Source organism: Mustela putorius, unplaced genomic scaffold (assembly GCF_011764305.1).
Source record: "Mustela putorius furo isolate JIRA1106 unplaced genomic scaffold, ASM1176430v1.1 tig00000827_pilon_pilon_pilon, whole genome shotgun sequence".
Taxonomy (NCBI): Eukaryota; Metazoa; Chordata; class Mammalia; order Carnivora; family Mustelidae; genus Mustela; species Mustela putorius.
The window spans coordinates 4759288-4784189 of NW_025421489.1; the positions used below are offsets into that span (position 1 = coordinate 4759288).

At 38.5% G+C, this 24902-nt stretch overlaps 1 long non-coding RNA gene across 2 annotated transcripts in view; it reads right to left on the reverse strand.

Annotated features, from left to right (window-relative positions):
- Positions 1-7760: 7760 nt before the first annotated feature.
- The window catches only part of LOC123393341, a 35868-nt gene continuing 18726 nt past the window's right edge, over positions 7761-24902 (reverse strand). The window contains exons 3-4 of one of the 2 annotated variants that reach the window (XR_006608109.1): positions 10755-10833; positions 7761-8024 (exon numbers count right to left, since the gene is read on the reverse strand). This is a non-coding gene — a long non-coding RNA (uncharacterized LOC123393341). Of the gene's footprint in view, positions 8025-10611; positions 10834-24902 lie in introns of those variants that run through there. The other variant, XR_006608108.1, reaches the window with a different exon arrangement.

Consider the following 24902-nt stretch of genomic DNA (forward strand, 5'->3'; position numbering starts at 1 on the left):
TTGTTTCAATCTTATGACATTTGTCATAAGAATTATTTTTCTCTATCGGTTATCGAGTGGTTATATTAAAATACCACATTATGAATGTGGATTTGTCTGTTTCTCTTAATAGTTCTATCAATTTGTAAGTTGAAATTTTTAAGTCAAAATTAACCTTTCATAATAATAAAATATCCTGTTTATCTTGAATCACACAATTTGTCTTAAAGGTTACTTAGTCTAGAAATAATTTGCGTATTTATTTGGGCCTTCTAGTTTTCCACTTATAATGCAGAGATTCTTCTTAATTCTCTCTTATTGTCAAGGCCCAGTTGCATCTTCTCATAATAAGCTTCAGCTTATTCCCCTGTTATTTAACGATGTCACGCTATTCTTTTTCTCTGTTTCTTCAAGCAAAATTGAGCTCCACAGGCCTGGTTTTGCTTAAAGTAATAAATAAAATGCCAAATCTTCATAATTGAAAGAGTTGGTTGAAGGAGAGGTGCTTTCTCCCCTGCAGCTGCGGAAGAATGACCACCCTTGTGTCATAAAACATGTTCAAAGGATCTGAGCTCATGTGGTATTGAAACCTGTGTGAATATTTATAACTATACTAACTTGTTCTGTTATTTATTATTATAAACTTACCCTTGGAAGAATAATGTGAACAAAGATTCTGGAAGTCATTGCTATATTCTTTTTTTTGTTTGTTTAAAGATTTTTATTTATTTATTTGATAGACAGAGATCACAAGTAGGCAGAGAGGCAGGCAGAGAGAGGGGGGAAAGCAGGCTCCCCTGCTGAACAGAGAGCCCGATGTGGGGCTCGATCCCAGGACCCTGAGATCATGACCTGAGCTGAAGGCAGAGGCTTAAACCACTGAGCCACCCAGGTGCCCCTCATTGCTATATTCTTAAAGTAATCTCCAAAGTGCCCTATAATTCTCATGAATTATCTTACTCAATAATCTGATGTTTTCTTAATGTCATGTTTGACATTTCTATACTCCTATATAGTATGAGTACTTGAGAGATTGTTCTAACAAATCAGTAGATGACTAGCATGTTTTCCTTCTTTTGTCTATAGGATAAAATGGATAAATGCCCTGACTCTACCACATTTCGTGCTTAACAAAGAAATTGATCATCTTGTCTCATTTATATTAACCAGCCTAATGCCTTTGCTTCAACGTTTTTGTATTCTGTATTCTGCCTTTCTGTTGTCTGATTTGGAAGTTCCCCTATCTAGGCACAGGAACAATTGGTGAATTTGATTCGTCTTTGCATTCACATCTATGATTGTGTTTAAAGAACTGAACCAGAGTTCATTCCTCTGTTGTAGTTAGAGCAGGGGCACTGGGGGGAGGGCAAGGCCTCTGTTTCCTGATTATGTATCTTAACTGTGGTTCTTTGATACTTTTGATACTGCCAGAAACTGTTAGCCCTGAAGGAGTATTGTGCTGCCCATTATCCACCAGCCACATCCCAAACTTTTCTCTTAACCAGAGGTAAAGTACAAAACGTAAGGCTTCTTCCAGTTCAGGCTAAGGCAGAGAATGGTTTTACAAGGGACTTTCCATGTACCACCTATGTCTCCAAAAGTTTTTGTTTTTAATATTTTATTTATTTATTTGAGAGAGAGAGAGAGAGAGAGATTGAGTACGAGTGGGGTGAGGGGCAGAGAGAGAGGGAGCAGGCTCCCAGATGAGCAGGGAGCTTGATGCAGGGCTCGATCCCGGGACTTGTGGATCATGTCCTGAGCATATGCAGACACTTAACCTACTGAGCAACCTAGAAGCCTCTGCCTCCAAAGGTTTTAAATTTATTTTCTTCTTTTTTTTTCACACTAGTTGTAAAGACTTCTTTTATTTAGAGATAATTTTCCCTTATTAAACCCCAATTTCTCTTCTACCTTTTTCTCAACAAGAGAAAAATAGGCCAGTGTGATTGACCCTGTGTCCAGCTTTCACTGATTCACAGCTTACCTGTTGTGAGGAGCAGGACTTCCACTCTAGAGCAGCTTTCCGTGTCTTTCCTTTTGGGCTGCCTCCTCACACACCCCTCACCGTCAGTTCCGCTTGGTTCCAAAGCAGACGTGTTAGTCACAAATTAGAATTTTGTCTCAACATCTTCCACTTGCCTTTTTTCTTCTCTCTCACTCTTGCACCTGCAAAATCTATCGCAGGTCTAGTATTCTAGCACATAGCGGACACTCAGTATGTCTTTGTGTAGTGGACAAAAGGAGAAATGACAAACACAGCTTCTGAGAAAGCAGAAGATCTCTTAAGGATTTCTGCAAACTTCTTTCTCTGAATGATATTTTCCAAAAAACATAAAGAAAAATGTTGCTCTTCTCTAGTTTGATGACCACATGTGCCTTTGCTGTTTCTGTGTCTTATTGATTTATTAAGAGAAATTCTGTGATCCTGCCATTTTTCTCTGGAAATAAAGGTGTGTGTGTGTGTGCATATGCACAATATATATATAGTGTATATAATATATAGTATATTTATTTTAATAAATTCTATATAAGTCAGGGTTCTTCAGAGAAATAGAACCAATAGGATATAGAAGGAAACATTCTGATGAGTTGGCTTACACAATTCTGGAGGCTGTGAAGTCCCAAGATCTGCCATCTATAAGCTGGAGACCCAGGAAAACTAGTAGTTTAATTCAGTCCAGGTCTGAAAGTCTGAGAACTAGGAGAGCCAGTGATATAAATCCCAGTGAGAAAGTAAGAAAAGATGGGAAGAGACGTCCCAAATGAAGTAATGAGGAAGGAAAAGAAAGAGACAATTTCTTCCTTCCTCCACCTTTTTGTTCTATTCAGGCCCTTAGTGGAGTAGAAGATACACACATTGGGAGTGAGGGGGTGCAATATTCTTTACTGAATCTACCAATTCTTATGCCACTCAGTGCAATTCAAACGCTCTTCATAGACACATCCACAGACACCTTCACAGACACCCTCAGAAATAATCAGATATCTGGACACCCCTGATACTATCAAGTTGACACATAAAATTTACTATCACTCATCTTAAAAGAAAATATGGGTCAAAAAAGAAAGAGATTTAGAATCTTCACTGGAGGTTAATTTGTCAATTAAAAAATTTTTTTTTAATTTTTTATTTTTTATTTTTTATAAACATATATTTTTATCCCCAGGGGTACAGGTCTGTGAATCACCAGGTTTACACACTTCACAGCACTCACCAAAGCACATACCCTCCCCAATGTCCATAATACCACCCCCTTCTCCCAAACACCCTCCCCCCAGCAACCCTCAGTTTGTTTTGTGAGATTAAGAGTCACTTATGGTTTGTCTCCCTCCCAATCCCATCTTGTTTCATTGATTCTTCTCCTACCCACTTAAGCCCCCATGTTGCATCACCACTTCCTCATATCAGGGAGATCATATGATAGTTGTCTTTCTCTGCTTGACTTATTTCGCTAAGCATGATACGCTCTAGTTCCATCCATGTTGTCGCAAATGGCAAGATTTCATTTCTTTTGATGGCTGCATAGTATTCCATTGTGTATATATACCACATCTTCTTGATCCATTCATCTGTTGATGGACATCTAGGTTCTTTCCATAGTTTGGCTATTGTGGACATTGCTGCTATAAACATTCGGGTGCACGTGCCCCTTTGGATCACTACGTTTGTATCTTTAGGGTAAATACCCAATAGTGCAATTGCTGGGTCATAGGGCAGTTCTATTTTCAACATTTTGAGGAACCTCCATGCTGTTTTCCAGAGTGGCTGCACCAGCTTGCATCCCCACCAACGGTGTAGGAGGGTTCCCCTTTCTCCGCATCCTCGCCAGCATCTGTCATTTCCTGACTTGTTAATTTTAGCCATTCTGACTGGTGTGAGGTGATATCTCATTGTTTTGATTTGTATTTCCCTGATGCCGAGTGATATGGAGCACTTTTTCATGTGTCTGTTGGCCATCTGGATGTCTTCTTTGCAGAAATGTCTGTTCATGTCCTCTGCCCATTTCTTGATTGGATTATTTGTTCTTTGGGTGTTGAGTTTGCTAAGTTCTTTATAGATTCTGGACACTAGTCCTTTATCTGATATGTCGTTTGCAAATATCTTCTCCCAGTCTGTCAGTTGTCTTTTGATTTTGTTAACTGTTTCCTTTGCTGTGCAAAAGCTTTTGATCTTGATGAAATCCCAATAGTTCATTTTTGCCCTTGCTTCCCTTGCCTTTGGCGTTGTTCCTAGGAAGATGTTGCTGCGGCTGAGGTCGAAGAGGTTGCTGCCTGTGTTCTCCTCAAGGATTCTGATGGATTCCTTTCGCACATTGAGGTCCTTCATCCATTTTGAGTCTATTTTTGTGTGTGGTGTAAGGAAATGGTCCAATTTCATTTTTCTGCATGTGGCTGTCCAATTTTCCCAGCACCATTTATTGAAGAGGCTGTATTTTTTCCATTGGACATTCTTTCCTGCTTTGTCGAAGATTAGTTGACCATAGAGTTGAGGGTCTTTGGTGGCATCACAATTCCGGACTTCAAGCTCTATTACAAAGCTGTCATCATCAAGACAGCATGGTACTGGCACAAAAACAGACACATAGATCAATGGAACAGAATAAAAAAAATTTTTTTGACCTAATAAATTTACAATAGGAATTATCCAAAATATATGCTCACATAGGTATAAAATGGCATAGAAATAGGTTATTTTGCTTTTTCAGTTGCAAAAAACTTGAAAAAATATAAATACTCATGAAAAAAAATGTCTCAGAGAAATTATGGTTTGTCCATACAATTGGAGAAGCAGCAGTAGCAAAGAAAATGAGAAAACTTTTTGTGAAGTGTTATGATAGATCTCCAAGATCTATTGTAAAGTGAGAAAGTCAAGTTGCATAATATTATATATAGTATGCAATTATTTCTTAAAAGAGTAAAAGGGAAAAATACATGTATTTGTTTTATTCTGGAGAGATTTCAAAAGATACATAAGAAGTATATATTGGTTGCTTCTAGGTGAGAGAACTCCACCATGCTTATGTGACTGGGAAATGCTCTTCATTCTTTTGACTTTTTGAATTATATGACTGTATGACCTACTCTAATTGCAAGTAGGAAGGAAAGAAATTAACTATATCATTAAAATAATTGTCTTTTAGTGATTAGAATCTGAGCAATCTTTATTGTCTTTTTTTTTTTAAGATTTTATTTATTTACTTGAGAGAGAGACAGTGAGAGAGAGCATGAGTGAGGAGATGGTCAGAGGGAGAAGCAGACTCCCCATAGAGCTGGGAGCCTGATGCAGGACTCAATCCTGGGACTCCAGGATCATGACCTGAGCTTAAGGCAGTCGTCCAACCAACTGAGTCACCCAGGCGTCCCTTTATTGTCTTTATGTTCCTCAAAATTTTCCCAACTTTCTATATGATATATATTACTTTTATAACTAGGGAAAAATTTTTAGATACAAATAATCATTTATTGTTCTGTTTTTTACTATGAGCCCCTCTCAATTCCTTCTCAGGAATAGAAATAAAAAAGATGGGCTTCAAAGATATATATTATATCCTTCTTGACATAGTGAATTAAGAAAGGCACATTTTAGGGTGCCTGGGTGGCTCAGTGGGGTAAGCCTCTGCCTTTGTCTCAGGTCAGTGTCTCAGGATCCTGGGATCGATGCTGGCATCAGGCTCTCTGCTCAGCAGGGAGCCTGCTTCCCCATCTCTCTCTGCCTGCCTCTCTGCCTACTTGTGATTTCTCTGTCAAATAAATAAATAAATAAAATTCTTAAAAAAAAAAAAAAGAAAAAGAAAGGCATATTTTGAAATGTGCAATACCATATTGTTAATTATAGGCACTATATTGTAAAATAGATATTTAGTGCTTATTAATCTAGAATAACTGAAACTTTATACCCATTAAACAACTCCCAGAGAAAACAAAAACAAAGGGATGCAAGGAAATTTGGGAGATGATAGATATGCCTATTAGCTTGATTGTGGTGATGGTATCACAGGTGTTGGCATATGTCCAAACTCATCAAATTGTACACGTTAAGTATGTGCAGTTCTTTATATATTAATTATATGTTTTTAAAAAGCCTGTTTTTTAAAAAACTAGATCATCTAAATGATCCAAACTGTTCTAGTTCTTACTATCTCTAAAGGTAAGAGGTAGAATTATATATGTATAAAACAATTATATATGAAATTATGAAAGACAGTACAGAGATATCACTTCTTTTCTGTCTTCATTTGCCTCAGATCCCTACTTTGTGTTGACTAGATTCTAGATTGGGTAATCTAAACTTATTCACAACTTTTTTTCTGCAGCTGGAATCATGCAGTATTGTGTTATTTTCTAATTTAAAACCTCTCCGTTATGTGCATTTTTCACCTCAGAACTGGGCCTAGGTGACTGGTTAATGTATTTGAATCTTTTATGGGTAAATTCTCTTCGAGTACTGAAATTTATTGCTGTGTGTAATTTAGGTCACTTATGTATGCAAATGCTACATTTGGTGTATGAATTGTTGTTACTGTGGTGACAGTTTTGCCAAATGATTAGGAGTTCTGTCTTCTTTTTTTTTTTAAGACTTTATTTATTTATTTGACAGACAGAGATCACAAGTAGGCAGAGAGAGAGGGGGAAGCAGGCTCCCCGCTGAGCAGAGAGCCCGATGCGGGGCTCAATCCCAGGACCTGGGATCATGACCTGAGCCGAAGGCAGAAGCTTTAACCCACTGAGCCACCCAGGCCCTCGGGAGTTCTGCCTTCTTGAGGGAGGCCATGGACAAGCCAGCCCAAGCAAACATGTGGAAATATCTATGCCCTGAGAGCCTGAGTGAGGTAAAGGCGCGATGCCCGTTACTGGCAGAGAACTTCAAGGCTCAGAAACTTAACATGATTTCAGAATTATAGCTGTAAATAGTTCTATAGGTTGTTCATGCTTACTGAATGCTGACATGGCTGATGTAAAAGCAACAGGCACACAGGTCTATGCTCCTCCAACCTGACAGATATCTCACAGCTTGCTTAACCCACCAGACCTCTAGTGTGTCTCCATGAAAAACAAGGGAGGCCCTGGTTGCTGGGTTGGAATGCTTACCTCAAGAATATATTCTATACTTTGTTATTAGGGCAAACCTAAATAAAAGCTACTTTGAACTAGGAAAAATCATCATTCTTTCCCACTGTTTATTTGGAACCAGACTCTGTGGTCCAATCCAGCTATTCTTTTGTTTAGAAACGTACTATAGAGTTAGATCATGACAAGAATCCTAAAACGAGGCAAAGCTGAATTAAATTCAGACTCCACCACCTACTGTTTCAGTAATCTAGAAGAACTACTTAATTTTTCTGAAAGTGGTGCTCTTGCTTATAAAATTGGGATAATAATGCTTACCTCATGATATAGTGTGAAATTAAATATACTTGTATGAAGAAAGAGGACCTTAAATACTCAGTATTTCAGTATTTCACTAGATACTTTCCCAACTTGCAGTTAACTTAGAAAGCATGATAGAACCTTACAATCTTAGAAAATAATACTTATATATATTATATTATTATATATGAAGTATTTTCCATAATTGAACTTGATGAGTGATAAAGTTCAGACAACTGCTACCAATTCTTCTACTTTATTTTTAGTTCAGTCTCTTTTCTTCAACAAATCATTATCTTAATGTTTTTTGCTTTGTTTTTAAAAGTTAATAAAAGAGAGAAACAGTACACACATAACATCTTTTATTTTCTAAATATAAGATTACACTGGCAACACATTTTAAAACTAGGAGTTCTGGGTTTTATTTATTTTCACATTTTCCAAAAATACTCTTCTATTGTGATGTGAAACAAACAAAAAGATCAACCAAAAATTATCTCTTCCTGAGATCAGGCAAATAAAATAGTCCTCTGAGTGACATAAAAATACTAAAATATTAATAGGACGGTTCTTCAAATCTGGGTCTCCAAAAGCTGGTGGACGTCAGTTTCCCTGGGAAAGAACTCTGACAGAAACACATATGGTAATTTCTGATGAGTGCCATGAGGACTCAACACCTGTCGGGAAGTGGAAGAAATAGGATTGAGCAGAGGGAGAAGCTGAAATGTAGTCCAGTCCTAGAGGGAGCTCTGAGCTGAGAAGGCCTGTATAGTCCTGCCTTGAGGCAAGGGTGTTGGGAGGCAAGGGTGTTGGTCAGGATGGACCCACATTTTCAGTTCTCTACTGTGAACTATTCCAGGAAGGAAGGTAGAGTGGCTCCTTTTGGCTAAGAGCAATTCCCAGAAAGGGTTTAGCTGAGAGCTGGGGGGTGGTTGGTAGGGGGTGGTTGCCTCAATCACCCACCACAGCATTCACTACATGCTTAAATCAAAATATATGCAGACTTTCTTTTATTTTTTTAAAGATTTTATTTATTGATTTGACAGAGATACAGCGAGAGAAGGAACACAAGCAGAGGGAGTGGAAAGGAAGAAGCAGACTCCCTGCTGAGCAGGCAGCCCAATGTGGGGCTCGATCCCAGGGCTCTGGGATCATGACTTGAGCCAAAGGCAGACGCTTAACTACTGAGCTACCCTGGTGCCCCTATTCAGACTTCCTTAAACTTATATTTTAGGTGTGTATTGCAGACTAATATCTACTGCACAGTTCAATAGCAACAACCAATTCAGGGCAGAGTAACTTTCAAAATCATGTAGAAGAAAAAAAGGGAAAATAGATTAAAATCTTCATTTGTTTGAATGGAAACAGCCTTACAGTGAGCAACATAACTGTTTAACATACCAATTATCTATTAAAAACAATTTCCAAACGTACTTAGCCCTCTTACTAACCTGCTAGTCTTACTAGTGTATTCTCCTGAATATTTAATATAAGGTTACATTACAACTGAATATTTAATATAAAGGTTACATTACTTATCCTACCCACTAACACACCAGAAGAGAAACAAAGCTCTGATACGTGTAGCTACAAGTCCTGGGACCCTCATCCATGCAGAATCTTGGACAGCCAAAGGTATGAGACTTTCAGGGATTGCTGAGATTTTCCAGAGTTTAAGAGAAATGAACTTGGGCTAACCCCTGCTGAGGCGATTTATCACTTTCTTGAGTCCACACTGAGAAAGGAAGGCAAAGGATAGGGGGGTAGAGAGAGAGTGTGGAGTCTCCCTACTTCCAACTAGGATGCTTTTCTAGAAAACCTTAAGATAAATGCCCTAGAATATTTGACCTGCCTCCATAACCTTCCTTCTTCTCTTAAACTACCATAGCCAGGAAAGGCAGGATTTCCTTCCTTATTTTCTATCAGGGTAAGACTTTCTTGCCCAGGTAATTTGTAATAATTGGTCTTATTATATATTCACAAATAATATAATTAATTTTTAAAGTTCTGTTCTCAGGCACCTGGGTGGCTCAGTGGGTTAAAGCCTCTGCCTTCGGCTCAGGTCATGATCCCAGGGTCCTGGGATCAAGCCCCACATCAGGCTCTCTGCTCAGCAGGGAGCCTGCTTCTTCCTCCTCTCTCTCTGCCTGCTCCTCTGCCTACTTGTGATCTCTGTGTGTCAAATAAATAAATAAAATCTTTAAAAATAATAATAAAATAATAAAGTTCTTTTCTCTCTAAAAAAGTCTGGTATTTATCTCACACTCACTTGCATCTCCCTCTCTCTCCTCTATCTCTCTGCCCTCAGAAAAAGAAGTCATCCCTGGGACATGAAGCTGTATAATGGCCTCTCTGCATGGTACCTGTCTGCTTCTCCTTCCCTGGATGATTAGGCTCATAGCTCAGACTTGGAAATGGAATGTCCTGTACAAAGATCTGATAGTTTTAAATATTTCCATTATGATCATCCTATAGAAAAGTAAGCAAGGAAATGGGACAAATGTTGCATCTAGAGATAAACAATTAAACTCCTGGTGAAACAAAAAAGTGATGGAAGGTAATACACTACTGGATTTGGATGTATTACAGAGCTTGGGAATGGCCAGAACATTTGAAAACAGCTCTCAATTCAAGGCACTAGAACTTTGAGACACATAGGCATTTCAGATGGGGGACGAAATGACCATAAAAAGAAGAGAGACTTAAGGAAGAGTAACACCATGGCTGTGAAATGCCCTTTGATACGGACAGGGTTGTGTTATTTTCCATTTCATCTCTTGGTCTTCTGTGGTCTTTCTCTTGATGTGTAATAGTGCTTTTTATTTGCTACTTAACATGTCTTTTATGTAAAGAAAAATTAAAATTTATAATTATTAGTGTGAATTTTACTGTTCATCTTTATAGTGTGCATAGCTAGCTTTAAATGCAAATATGAGAGTACTTAATTTGTGTGAGGAATTATTGAATTCATACAGTTTGTATTTTGTAAGTTTGCTCATGCCTACATATTTTGTTCTTACCACAAGGGTAGAAACTGTATAAAATTAACTCAACTTTTTACTTCACTTCTTGATAAGTGCATATTCTATCAACACTCTCTACTTTTAGCTTACTAATGAGTAAGGAAGGACTAATAAGTAAGGAAGGAGAAGGACCTAGGGGTTGCTGCCTGTCACTCTGTCAAGACACTTACCTTGTGGACACCTGGGTAGCTCAGTCAGTTAAGCATCTACCTTTGGCTCAGGTCATTATCTCCGGGTCCTGGGATCCAGCCCCGAGTTGGGCTTCCTGCTCACTGGGGAGTCTCTCTTTCATTCTCTCTGATTCTGCCCCCTCTCCACCACTCATATTCTCTCTATTTCTCTCTCTCTCTCAAATAAATAAAAAGCGGGGAGGGGGGGACTTACCTTGTACTTGCTTTGAGTCTCACTGAATTCCTCTCCATCACATGTCCACTGAAATTCTGTCCTCATGGGCATTTCAATGCTATATATAGACAGGGTAGCAAGGAATTGCTTGCATGTTACATGTCCACCTACCTCTTCTCAGAGACCTGCTGCATTGTCCCTTTGAACTTCACTTACAAAAGGATAAATTCTAAGATAATATAAAGAATTTCAAGATGGAGATGAGAGAGCATTAGCCTAGTGCAGGGCTCTGCATCTCTAGACAGGTCGTAAATCCATTAAGCTGGTCCTGAATGGCTATTTCAATGGATATCAGATACCATGTTGTGGAAACCAGGATGGGTAGTCTCAAAGATTCAGAAAACGCTTTCATTTTCTTAGAAACTAGATCTGAGAAAAATGATTATCAATTCAATTGATAAATTTGGTTCAACTAGAAGACAGTGTACTGGCATCTTACTCTAGCCAAAGAATATCAATAGCCCAGACTGGTTCTCCAACACTTGGGCCAAGAAGCGGGGCTGTAGGGAGAGCCTCCTCAACTTGGCTACATTTTCTGGAACAAGGGTAAGAAAAATATAGAGAACTGTGCAAGACTAGTTTCTCCCAATATTTATTTGCCCTCTTTCCCTTACAGAAATATAGCACTGATTTTTAGGTGGGGAGATGGCCCCCCAGAATAAACTCTACATATTCCCCACTTCCTGCCCTTGGGCATAGTCATGTGATTAAGTTTTATTTTGTGTGTGTGTGTGTGTGTGTAACTTTATTTTATGGTTAAATAAAGTATTTGTGCTCAATATTGTTTGCATACTAGAATCAACCCAGAAAGTTTTTAAAAATGTTAATACCTGAAAAGAAAATACATAAAAAATGTTAATACCTGGTTTCCAGTGCTAGAGGTTTGGGCTGATGTAACTATACATCAATAAAAATAAAGTCCAAATAAAATAAATTATTACATTTTAAAATACAAACTTGTATTTCTCTCTCACTCACTTGCTCTATTTTTTTTCCATAAAATTTTATTTATTTTCAAGATTGCAAAGGACAAACCAGGAAAAGTATTTTGTAGCTAATGTTACAAAAGCTTTTTGTTTGTTGTTATGATGATGTACGGAATTACAAGAATGTTGGATAACAGAGTACAATCTCTGAGCTATGTCTTTTAGAACAAGTGTGTCATAACTTTGTTACTCATCATAGAACATCGTTCCTCCTTTGTACCTTACTCTCAAAATTTGAAAGATAAGAATATGAGAGTAGATCAGACAAGTTAAATTTTTATGTGCAATGAACGTTAAAGTATGTGATGAGAGGCAGAAAAAAATGTAAAAAAAAAAATGTGATGAGAGATTCCATGTAAAGTACCCATTCCTGTAGTCCCCCTTTATGCACAGAGGATGCATTCCAAAACCCCCAGTAGATGTCCGAAACTGTGAATAGTACTGAACCTCTATAAACCTCATTTTTTCCTATGCGTACATACTTAGCATTGAGTTTAATTTATAAATTAGGCACAGTACGAGATTAATAACAATAAATAATAATAAAATAAAACAAATCAATATACCATAAAAAAAAAGTTAGGTGACTGTGGTCTCACAAAATATCTTTCTGCACTGTACTCATTCTTCTTGAGATGATGTGAGATAAAACGTCTACATGATGAGATGAAATGAGGTGAATGACACAGGCATTGCAACATGCCCTTAGGTTATTACTGACCTTCTGACAATACATTGGAAGAAAGATCATCTACTTCCAGACTGCAACTAACTGCAAGTAACACAAACCCCAGGAAGCAAAACCAAAGGTAGTGGGGGGACTAGTATATATAGGCCCAAACACACAAAATATATCTATGATTTCACAGCCCTTTAAAATTAGTTTTTAGGGATTTTTTTGAAACTTTTCCCCAAGCCTCCTATCTTAATAATGCTTTCAATTATTTTTTAATATAATTTTTTATTTTTTATAAACATATATTTTTATCCCCAGGGGTACAGGTCTGTGAATCACCAGGTTTACACACTTCACAACACTCACAAAAGCACATACCCTCCCCAATGTCCATAATCCCACACCCTTCTCCAAAACCCCCTCGCCCCAGCAACCCTCAGTTTGTTTTGTGAGATTAAGAGTCACTTATGGTTTGTCTCCCTCCCAATCCCATCTTGTTTCATTGATTCTTCTCCTACCCACTTAAGCCCCCATGTTGTATCACCACTTCCTCATATCAGGGAGATCATATGATAGTTGTCTTTCTCTGCTTGACTTATTTCACTAAGCATGATACGCTCTAGTTCCATCCATGTTGTCGCAAATGGCAAGATTTCATTTCTTTTGATGGCTGCATAGTATTCCATTGTGTATATATACCACATCTTCTTGATCCATTCATCTGTTGATGGACATCTAGGTTCTTTCCATAGTTTGGCTATTGTGGACATTGCTGCTATAAACATTCGGGTGCACGTGCCCCTTTGGATCACTACGTTTGTATCTTTAGGGTAAATACCCAATAGTGCAATTGCTGGGTCATAGGGCAGTTCTATTTTCAACATTTTGAGGAACCTCCATGCTGTTTTCCAGAGTGGCTGCACCAGCTTGCATTCCCACCAACAGTGGAGGAGGGTTCCCCTTTCTCCACATCCTCGCCAGCATCTGTCATTTCGTGACTTGTTGATTTTAGCCATTCTGACTGGTGTGAGGTGATATCTCATTGTTTTGATTTGTATTTCCCTGATGCCGAGTGATGTGGAGCACTTTTTCATGTGTCTGTTGGCCATCTGGATGTCTTCTTTGCAGAAATGTCTGTTCATGTCCTCTGCCCATTTCTTGATGGGATTATTTGTTCTTTGGGTGTTGAGTTTGCTAAGTTCTTTATAGATTCTGGACACTAGTCCTTTATCTGATATGTTGTTTGCAAATATCTTCTCCCAGTCTGTCAGTTGTCTTTTGATTTTGTTAACTGTTTCTTTTGCTGTGCAAAAGCTTTTGATCTTGATGAAATCCCAATAGTTCATTTTTGCCCTTGCTTCCCTTGCCTTTGGCGTTGTTCCTAGGAAGATGTTGCTGCGGCAGAGGTCGAAGAGGTTACTGCCTGTGTTCTCCTCAAGGATTCTGATGGATTCCTTTCACACATTGAGGTCCTTCATCCATTTTGAGTCTATTTTTGTGTGTGGTGTAAGGAAATGGTCCAATTTCATTTTTCTGCTTGTGGCTGTCCAAATTTCCCAGCACCATTTATTGAAGAGGCTGTCTTTTTTCCATTGGACATTCTTTCCTGCTTTGTCGAAGATTAGTTGACCGTAGAGTTGAGGGTCTATTTCTGGGCTCTCTATTCTGTTCCATTGATCTATGTGTCTGTTTTTGTGCCAGTACCATGCTGTCTTGATGATGACAGCTTTGTAATAGAGCTTGAAGTCTGGAATTGTGATGCCACCAACGTTGGCTTTCTTTTTCAATATCCCTTTGGCTATTCGAGGTCTTTTCTGGTTCCATATAAATTTTAGAATTATTTGTTCCATTTCTGTGAAAAAGATGGATGGTACTTTGATAGGAATTGCATTAAATGTGTAGATTGCTTTAGGTAGCATAGACATTTTCACAATATTTATCCTTCCAATCCAGGAGCATGGAACATTTTTCCATTTCTTTGTGTCTTCCTCAATTTCTTTCATGAGTACTTTATAGTTTTCTGAGTATAGATTCTGTGCCTCTTTGGTTAGGTTTATTCCTAGGTATCTTATGGTTTTGGATGCAATTGTAAATGGGATTGACTCCTTAATTTCTCTTTCTTCTGTCTTGCTGTTGGTGTAGAGAAATGCAACTGATTTCTGTGCATTGATTTTATATCCTGACACTTTACTGAATTCCTATAAGTTCTAGCAGTTTTGGAGTGGAGTCTTTTGGGTTTTCCACATATAGTATCATATCATCTGCAAAGAGTGATAATTTGACTTCTTCTTTGCCGATTTGGATGCCTTTAATTTCCTTTTGTTGTCTGATTGCTGAGGCTAGGACCTCTAGTACTATGTTGAATAGCAGTGGTGATAATGGACATCCCTGCCGTGTTCCTGACCTTAGCAGAAAAGCTTTCAGTTTTTCTCCATTGAGAATGATATTTGCAGTGGGTTTTTCATAGATGGCTTTGATGATATTGAGGTATGTGCCCTCTATCCCTACACTTTGAAGAGTTTTGATCAGGAAGGGATGCTGTACTTTGTCAAATGCTTTTTCAGCATCTATTGAGAGTATCATATGGTTCTTGTTCTTTCTTTTATTGATGTGTTGTATCACATTGACTGATTTGCGGATGTTGAACCAACCTTGCAGCCCTGGAATAAATCCCACTTGGTCGTGGTGAATAATCCTTTTAATGTACTGTTGAATCCTATTGGCTAGTATTTTGTTGAGTATTTTCGCATCTGCATTCATCAAGGATCTTGGTCTATAGCTCTCTTTTTTGATGGGATCCTTGTCTGGTTTTGGGATCAAGGTGATGCTGGCCTCATAAAATGAGTTTGGAAGTTTTCCTTCCATTTCTATTTTTTGGAACAGTTTCAGGAGAATAGGAATTAGTTCTTCTTTAAATGTTTGGTAGAATTCCCCCAGGAAGCCGTCTGGCCCTGGGCTTTTGTTTGTTTGGAGATTTTTAATGACTGTTTCAATCTCCTTACTGGTTATGGGTCTGTTCAGGCTTTCAATTTCTCCTGGTTCAATTGTGGTAGTTTATATGTTTCTAGGAACGCATCCATTTCTTCCAGATTGTCAAATTTATTGGTGTAGAGTTGCTCATAGTATGTTCTTATAATAGTTTGTATTTCTTTGGTGTTAGTTGTGATCTCTCCTCTTTCATTCATGATTTTATTTATTTGGGTCCTTTCTCTTTTCTTTTTGATAAGTCGGGCCAGGGGTTTATCAATTTTATTAATTCTTTCAAAGAACCAGCTCCTAGTTTCGTTGATTTGTTCTATTGTTTTTTTGGTTTCTATTTCATTGATTTCTGCTCTGATCTTTATGATTTCTCTTCTCCTGCTGGGCTTAGGGTTTCTTTCTTGTTCTTTCTCCAGCTCCTTTAGGTGTAGGGTTAGGTTGTGTACCTGAGACCTTTCTTGTTTCTTGAGAAAGGCTTGTACCGCTATATATTTTCCTCTCAGGACTGCCTTTGTTGTGTCCCACAGATTTTGAACCGTTGTATTTTCATTATCATTTGTTTCCATGATTTTTTTCAATTCTTCTTTAATTTCCCGGTTGACCCATTCATTCTTTAGAAGGATGCTGTTTAGTCTCCATGTATTTAGGTTCTTTCCAAACTTCCTTTTGTGGTTGAGTTCTAGCTTTAGAGCATTGTGGTCTGAAAATATGCAGGGAATAATCCCAATCTTTTGATACCAGTTGAGTCCTGATTTAGGACCGAGGATGTGATCTATTCTGGAGAATGTTCCATGTGCACTAGAGAAGAATGTGTATTCTGTTGCTTTGGGATGAAATGTTCTGAATATATCTGTGATGTCCATCTGGTCCAGTGTGTCGTTTAAGGCCTTTATTTCCTTGCTGATCTTTTGCTTGGATGATCTGTCCATTTCAGTGAGGGGAGTGTTAAAGTCCCCTACTATTATTGTATTATTGTTGATGTGTTTCTTTGATTTTGTTATTAATTGGTTTATAGAGTTGGCTGCTCCCACGTTGGGGGCATAGATATTGAAAATTGTTAAATCTTCTTGTTGGACAGACCCTTTGAGTATGATATAGTGTCCTTCCTTGTCTCTTATTATAGTCTTTGGCTTAAAATCTAATTGATATGATATAAGGATTGAAACTCCTGCTTTCTTCTGATGTCCATTAGCATGGTAAATTCTTTTCCACCCCCTCACTTTAAATCTGGAGGTGTCTTCGGGCTTAAAATGAGTTTCTTATAGGCAACATATAGATGGGTTTTGTTTTTTTATCCATTCTGATACTCTGTGTCTTTTGACAGGGGCATTTAGCCCATTAACATTCAAGGTAACTATTGAGAGATATGAATTTAGTGCCATTGTATTGCCTGTAAGGTGACTGTTACTGTATATGGTCTCTGTTCCTTTCTGATCTACCACTTGTAGGCTCTCTCTTTGCTTAGAGGACCCCTTTCAAGATTTCCTGTAGAGCTGGTTTGGTGTTTGCAAATTCTTTCAGTTTTTGTTTGTCCTGGAAGCTTTTAATCTCTCCTTCTATTGTCAATGATAGCCTAGCTGGATATAGTATTCTTGGCTGCATGTTTTTCTCGTTTAGTGCTCTGAAAATATCATGCCAGCTCTTTCTGGCCTGCCAGGTCTCTGTGGATAAGTCAGCTGCCAATCTAATGTTTTTAGCATTGTATGTTACAGACTTCTTTTCCCGGGCTGCTTTCAGGATTTTCTCTTTGTCACTGAGACTTGTAAATTTTACTATTAGGTGACAGGGTGTGGGCCTATTCTTATTGATTTTGAGGGGCGTTCTCTGAACCTCCTGAATTTTGATGCTCGTTCCCTTTGCCATATTGGGGAAAATTCTCCCCAGTAATTCTCTCCAGTATACCTTCTGCTCCCCTCTCTCTTTCTTCTTCTTCTGGAATCCCAATTATTCTAATGTTGTTTCATCTTATGGTGTCACTTATCTCTTGAATTCTCCCCTCATGGTCCAGTAGCTGTTTGTCCCTCTTTTGCTCAGCTTCTTTATTCTCTGTCATTTGGTCTTCTATATCACTAATTCTTTCTTCTGCCTCATTTATCCTAGCAGTTAGAGCCTCCATTTTTGATTGCACCTCATTAATAGCTTTTTTGATTTCAACTTGGTTAGATTTTAGTTCTTTTATTTCTCCAGAAAGGGCTTTTATATCTCTCGAGAGGGTTTCTCTAATATCTTCCATGCCTTTTTCGAGCCCAGCTAGAACCTTGAGAATTATCATTCTGAACTCTAGATCTGACATATTACCAATGTCTGTATTGATTAGGTCCCTCGCCTTCGGTACTGCCTCTTGTTCTTTTTTTTGTGTTGAATTTTTCCATCTTGTCATTTTGTCCAGATAAGGGTATATGAAGGAGCAAGTAAAATACTAAAATGGTGGTAACAACCCCAGGAAAATATGCTTTAACCAAATTAGAAGAGATCCCTAATCGTGAGGGGGGAGAAAGGGGATAAAAAGAGGTTCAAAAAGGAAGAAAGAAGAAAAAAGAAAAGAAAAGAATTTTAAAAAAAGAAAACAAATAAGAAAAATATAAAAAAGAAAAAATATATATATTAGATAAACTAGTTAAAAAACGTTAAAAAAGAAAAAGGTAAAAAGTTAAAAAAAATTTAACCAGAAGGTGAGGAAAAAAACAAAAAATGAAAAAGAAAAAAAATTAACTGCAAGACTAAACAAAATCACAGGGAAAAAGCCGTGAGTTCCATGCTTTGCTTTCTCCTCTGGAATTCTGCTGCTCTCCTTGGTATTGAAACCGCACTCCTTGGTATGTGTACTTGGTCTCAGCTGGATTTCTTGTTGATCTTCTGGGGGAGGGGCCTATTGTAGTGATTCTCAAGTGTCTTTGCCCCAGGCAGAATTGCACTGCCCTTATCAGGGGCCGGGGTGAGTAATCCGCTTGGGTTTGCTTTCAGGAGCTTTTGTTCCCTGAGCGCTTTCCGTAGAGTTCCGGAGGACGGGAATACAAATGGCGGCCTCCTGGTCTCCGGCCCGGAGGAGCCGAGAGCCCAGGGCCCCACTCCTCAGTGCGCCCTCAGAGAACAGCGCCCAGTTACTCCCGTCTGCCTGACCTCCGAGCCTGCGACCGGTTCAAGGTAACACCTAGCTGTGAGCTTACTGTCAGCTCTGTCTCTGTAGCTGGCTTTCCCGTTCCAATACCTGCAAGCTCTGCGACACTCAGACACCCCCGATCCTTCTGTGACCCTGCGGGACCTGAGGCCACGCTGACCCCGCGTGGGATTCGCCCCGGTTTAGCCTCTGGAGCGATGTCCCTCAGCGGAACGGACTTTTAAAAGTCCTGATTTTGTGCTCCGTTGCTCCGCCGCTTGCTGGGAGCCTGCCCCTCCCCCCGGGGTCTATCTTCCCGTCGCTTTGGATTCACTTCTCCGCCGGTCCTACCTTTCAGAAAGTGGTTGTTTTTCTGTTTCCAGAATTGCTGTTCTTCTTCTCTTCGATCTGCCGATGGATTTTCAGGTGTTTGCAATCTTTAGATAAGCTATCTAGCTGATCTCCGGCTAGCTGAAGTAGTCTCAGCCTGCTACTTCTCCGCCATCTTGACTCTACTCTATTTTTTTTTTTTTTTAGGAGAAAATTTAGGAAAATGTCTCAGTTATCTTAAAATAGCTTTTTAAAAATTTTTAAAAATATTTTATTTATTTACTTGACAGAGAGGAGAGAGAGAGAGGGCACAAGCAGGAGGAGTGGTAGACAGATGTAGAGGGAGAAGCAGGCTCCATGTGATTAAATTTTAAAAGAGAAGTGAATGGAAATGTTTTGTATGATTTATAGAAAGTGTCCTTAAGTAAAGTCTATGTGTGGACTTCCTCCTCCTTCCTCCCTCCTCTTGCTTAGAACATACATTCAAAGAAGAGCTACCTTGGACCATTCAGACAAAAAGACAATACTCTTTTGAGATCATGAGCAACAAAGTAGGGGAAGCTTGGTCACCTGGACCACCTCATAGAGAATTGCCCTGAAACACCTACCTCCAGAATCCTAGATAATAAAGAAATTAACTTCACTCTCATTAAACTCCTATTATTTATATGTTTTTATGTTTAAGTTTTTCCAAGTTTTTATTTAAATTCCAGTTAGTTAGCATACAGTTAATATTAGTTTTAGGTGTAGAATTTAGTGATTCACCACTTACATACAACACCCCGTGCTCATACAAGTGCCCTCCTTAATGCCCATCAACCATTTAACCCATCCCTCCATCCAGTAGCCATCAGTTTCAAACATGTATTCTAAATCAATGTAAGAACAATACTCAAAAGCTCTCATTTTTCAAAATCTTTTAGAGTAGCCAAAGTTCATTTATTTATTCACTTAACAGATTTGAAACTACTCTGTGCCAGGTAATGTTCTGCACACTGAGGATATAATTGTGAACAAGATGTGCAAAGTCTGCTTTTGTAAGTTTACATTCCCATGGAGGAGGGATTCAACCTACAAATAAATATGAAATATAACAGGAGGTAGTAGTGCAATCACCAAGTAAGAAAATAGAATTAAGGAGTAACAGAATGCATTTCCAACAATGTTGTATTTGGGCACAGACCTGAAAGAAGTAGTAAAATTGAAAACACTTGGTTATCTGGGGAAGGAATATTCCAGAAAGAAATACCAACAAATATTAGGTGGGAAAAAGGAGCGAGATTGGCATATTTGAAGAATAGTAAGGCCATTATGGTTGGAGCTGAGGGAGTAAAGGGAAGAGTGTAGGAGATCTGAGGGCTTATTTGGTAAGAACCTAGAATTTTCCTAGGAGTGAATGATCAGAGACATTTGAGCAGGGGAATGAAGTGATTGGAGAATATATTTTAAAAGCACCTCTGTGAAAAATGCTGCCATCTGGGGGCAAGTATCAGAGCAGAAAGATGAGGTGAAAGTTGACTATGGCATGGATCGCTGTAGAGAAGTGGTCAAATTCTAGATAAATTTCTAGCGTGGACATGAGAGACGGTGTACTCTGAAAAACAATCTGAGCGTTTTTGAGAGGCAGGGGGTAGGAGGTTGGGTAAGCCTGGTTGTGGGTATTATGGAGGGCACATATTGCATGGAGCACTGGGTGTGGTTCATAAACAATGAATTCTGGAACACTGAAAAGAAATTTTAAAAATAAATAATTTGTGTGTGTGTGTGTGTGTTTCTTTTTTTTTCTTTTTTAATTTTTTATTTCTTTTCCACGTAACAGTATTCATTGTTTTTTGCACCACACCCAGTGCTCCATGCAATCCATGCCCACCACCTGGTTCCCCCAACCTCCCACCCCCCGCCCCTTCAAAACCCTCAGATTGTTTTTCAGAGTCCATAGTATGCTGAGAAAAAAATAAATAAAAATTTTTTTAAAAATTTCTAGTGTGGAGCAGATGTGATTTACTGATTAATTGAATGGGAAAGGTGAGAGAGAAAGGACTCCAGGATGACTGTAAGATTGGGCCTGATTTATGCTGTCTTAATAATAAAAAAAAAAAAAATCCAGGGTACCAGGTGGTGGGTATTATAGAGGGCACGGATTGCATGGAGCATTGGGTGTGGTGAAAAAATAATGATACTGTTATGCTGAAAATAAATAAATGAAAAAAAAATCCTGCTATAAATTTCAGTGTAGGACAGAGGTTTGGAGAAAATGAAGGCTTTGTGGCACTCCTAAAGTCTTTCATTATAGTAGTAATTCTACTCACTGTGACCTTGCATATGCTAAACATGCATATGGTACTTCACTTAATTTTCACAATTCTATGGAATACTTATTACCATACACGATTTTAAGCATGTCAGATAACTTATCTAAGGTCACACAACTAGGGAATGGCAAATCCAATACTCAATCCAATACACCCATCTCTTCATGGGAGACTTGATGTTTCTACTCTTCTATTACTTAAGACTATGATTGGAAAACTAAGCCCCACAGGCCAAATCTGGCCCTTCATCTGTTTTTGTGCAGCTTGTAAGCCTAAGAATTTTTTTTTTTAATATCAACAAAAAAGTATTTCTTGACAGTTGAAAATCATATGAAATTCAAGTTTTAGTGTTCATAAATATTTTTGGAACAGTCACCCTTGTTCCATTACATAGTGCCTATGGCTATGTTCATGCTACAGTGGCAGAGTTGACTATTTGCAACAGAGACCTCTTGGCCCACAAAGCCAAACATATTTGGAGTCTGGTCCTTTGCAGAAGTTTACCAACCCCAGGTTTAGAGAATGAACTCTACCCTAACATTTATGAAATGCTGCACTTGTGAAATATGTCTATTTGTAGTTAATTTCTCTAATGTCAGAGAAGGTATGGCCCTGTGGAAGAGTTTGTTCAGCCAGTTAAAGATTAATTACTCATGTAGATTTGTTCTACAGTGAAAGTGTTATACACAATGGAAGAGAACCCAGAGTCAGAAGAATCGCAGTAACTTTTGACAGCTCAATCTCTCTCCCTCCCTATCTCTGTTCCTCTCCCTCACTTTTTCCCTCCCAGCCCCAATCCCTCTCTCCATTCCTCATTCCTTCTCTAACTCTCTTTCTCAAAGAGGGATTAAATACATGCAAATAAGCTGTGTATTTCAGGAAATTGAGAGTTCTTGTTACTTTGAGGTTATTAAAGCATTTGCTCTTAGGTGTTCTTTTTTAAAATTTTAATTCCCAAATTTCTAGCTTTGAAACTGTATGATACAGTGATTTGTAGACCAAATCAAGTTTACTTCTACTGACTGCCAATGGTGAAAAATCATGATAACACTGATCAAGGGACAGCATTCCATAAATGAACAAGTCATTTTATTTCGATCAGAGAAGAATTATATAAGGTCTACAAACATAGTTTCCCTAGTAGAAAGCTTTGTAATGATCTAGTGTACAATGAAAGGAGAGTGTTCAATCTCTGTGCCAAGTACAGAGAGGCTCTCTTCCATAATTTTTATCTGGGAATCTAGAAGCAACTGATATTGTAATGCTCAGTGTGTTTATGTATTGCTGTCATTGCTGCTGGATTTCTTTTCCAATAAAAACCTATCTTATCTGAATTGAGCTGAAACAGCTTGTTTTTATCCTTCCATTTTCAGCTCAGAAAGAGTTGAGAAATTCCATCCTTGGAGTAGACTGGAAAAGAGATCCACTTAAATTACTTTTGTATGTGAATGGTAATGCTGCCCAGACTCCTCAAAGAGCAAGGATTAATTCTCTCCTTTTTGATTATGCCCCATTACCTCTTGTTGTGTCCAGCTATTATATCTTTATACACACTTTTCTATACTGTATATATTTTGTATATCTACTACTTCTGGAAACAGATATTTTCCTTGGGACCAAACTTCTGTTTAACAATAATAGAACCAGTCACAGGGGGGTAGGGTGGGGGTTTCATATTGTACGATTCCATTTACATAGCATTCTCTTTTTTTAAAAGATTTTATTTATTTATTTGAGAGAGAGAGAGAGATAGCACAAGTGGGGGATGGGGCAGAGGGAGAAGCAAATTCTCGCTGAGCAGGGAGCCCAATGCAGGGCTCAATCCCAGGACCCTAGTATAAGGACCTGAGCGGAAGGCAGATGCTTAACTAACTGAGCCACCCAGGCACCCCTGTAGCATTCTCTTATTTCACAGATTTATTAATATATAATTCACATGCCATACAATTCACTCACTAAAAGTGTACAATTCAGTGGTTTCCAGGATATTTACAAATTTGAACAACCATAACCACCTTCACTCTGAGAACATTTTCATTACCCCCCAAAAGAAACTCTGCACCTTTTAGCCGTCACCAACCACTCTCCCTCCACCCCTGCCATTCCACCCAGCCCTAGCCAAGGGCTAATTCACTTTCTGTCTCTAGATTTGTCTACTTTGGACACTTCATTTAAGTGCAGTCATCCAGAATGTGGTCCTTTGTGGTTGGCTTCTTTCATTTAGGATGTTTATAAGTTTCATCCATGTTATGGCATGTGTCGATACTTTACTTCTTTTTATTGCTGAATAATATTTCATTGTGGGACATACTCTGACACTTTTCACATGACAAAATTATAGGCATGAAGAATAGATTAGTGGTTGCCAAATCTTAGAAGTGGTGACTGGGGGGGTAGAAGGGGTGATGTGACTGTGGCTATGAAGAGATAGCATGAGGGATCCCAGTGATAGAACTGCTAGGTATCATAGCTATGATGGTGATCACAAAGATCTACATATGTGATAAAGTTGCACAGAACTAAATACACACACGTGCACATGAACACAAATGAGTTCATGTAAATGGTAAAATCTGAATAAGATCAGTAGATTATAGTAGTATCAATTTCCTAGATAAGATATCATACTCCGGTTATGCAAGATGTTATCACGGGGAGAAAAGTATTGATATCTTTTTTATCATTCTCTACAACAATTTTATATGAATATAAAATTATCTCAAAATAAAATAATATTAGGAACCAAAAAGCCCTTCAGGATTGGCAGAGGAAGTTCCTCTGAAAATTCACTCTGTCATGAAAGCAACAAAAATACTAGCAAAAATGGTCAAAATAAACCTTTCAGAACTCTGGAAATTAACCAAAGGCTTGCAACAATTTGAGGAGTGTCATTCAAGAAAAACACTGAATTATGGTAAAGACAGTGAGTTTTGTTTCATTTTAACTTACTCTTTTCCCCTCTTTCTCCCTCCAGTTCCAGTCTAGACTTGAAAACAAACAGACCTGCAATCATGGTAACAGACAACAGCCTAGCAGGCAATGGAAGGGACAGAGTATTGGAGTGCCCCCAAAGCCCCATTTTCAGATAGCTGTCATTAGGTGACCTGCCTGGCAGTTCCCTAGAAAATCCCACTCACAAGGTTTGTCTTTATTTGACCTGACACAAAGCTCACATAGTGTGAACAGCATTTTCCCCAGGACTATTTGTAGAAAACAGTCAGTGGCAATTGTTTAATATCACTGCTGTCTGGGGTGGTAATGGCAGTTGCAACAGTTCACCAAAACACTTAAAAGGAAAATCTGGGAAATGAGATGTCTATAAAGGCTTTGGAAAATATTCCTGGGAATCTGGAAAGACACATGCATGCGTAGGACTGTGTGCATACCCGGCAAAGACCTGAGAAGGCCCTAAACTCTCACTTCTGGTTAACCATGAGGCTCTGTGAAAGCAGAAAGTAAAGACTAAAGTAGAGTAGTAATCTGTCTCCCTGAACATTGAAGGCATGTTTCAGCTTGCATGCAGAAGCTGGCAGACTTTATTGGTCCCCAGCATTTAACAAATACCTATACATTGTACTACCTAATAAGATAACCAAGTAGTGGTTTCTGTGTCCATTCATGAAAAAGCATATAGACCTTAGAGAATTAATTCAGGACACACTACAAAACAAATAGCAGCAACAACAAACAGCCACAAAAAACCCCTGGGGAGTGAAGGGAAACCTGATTTCTAGATTTGTCACTTAT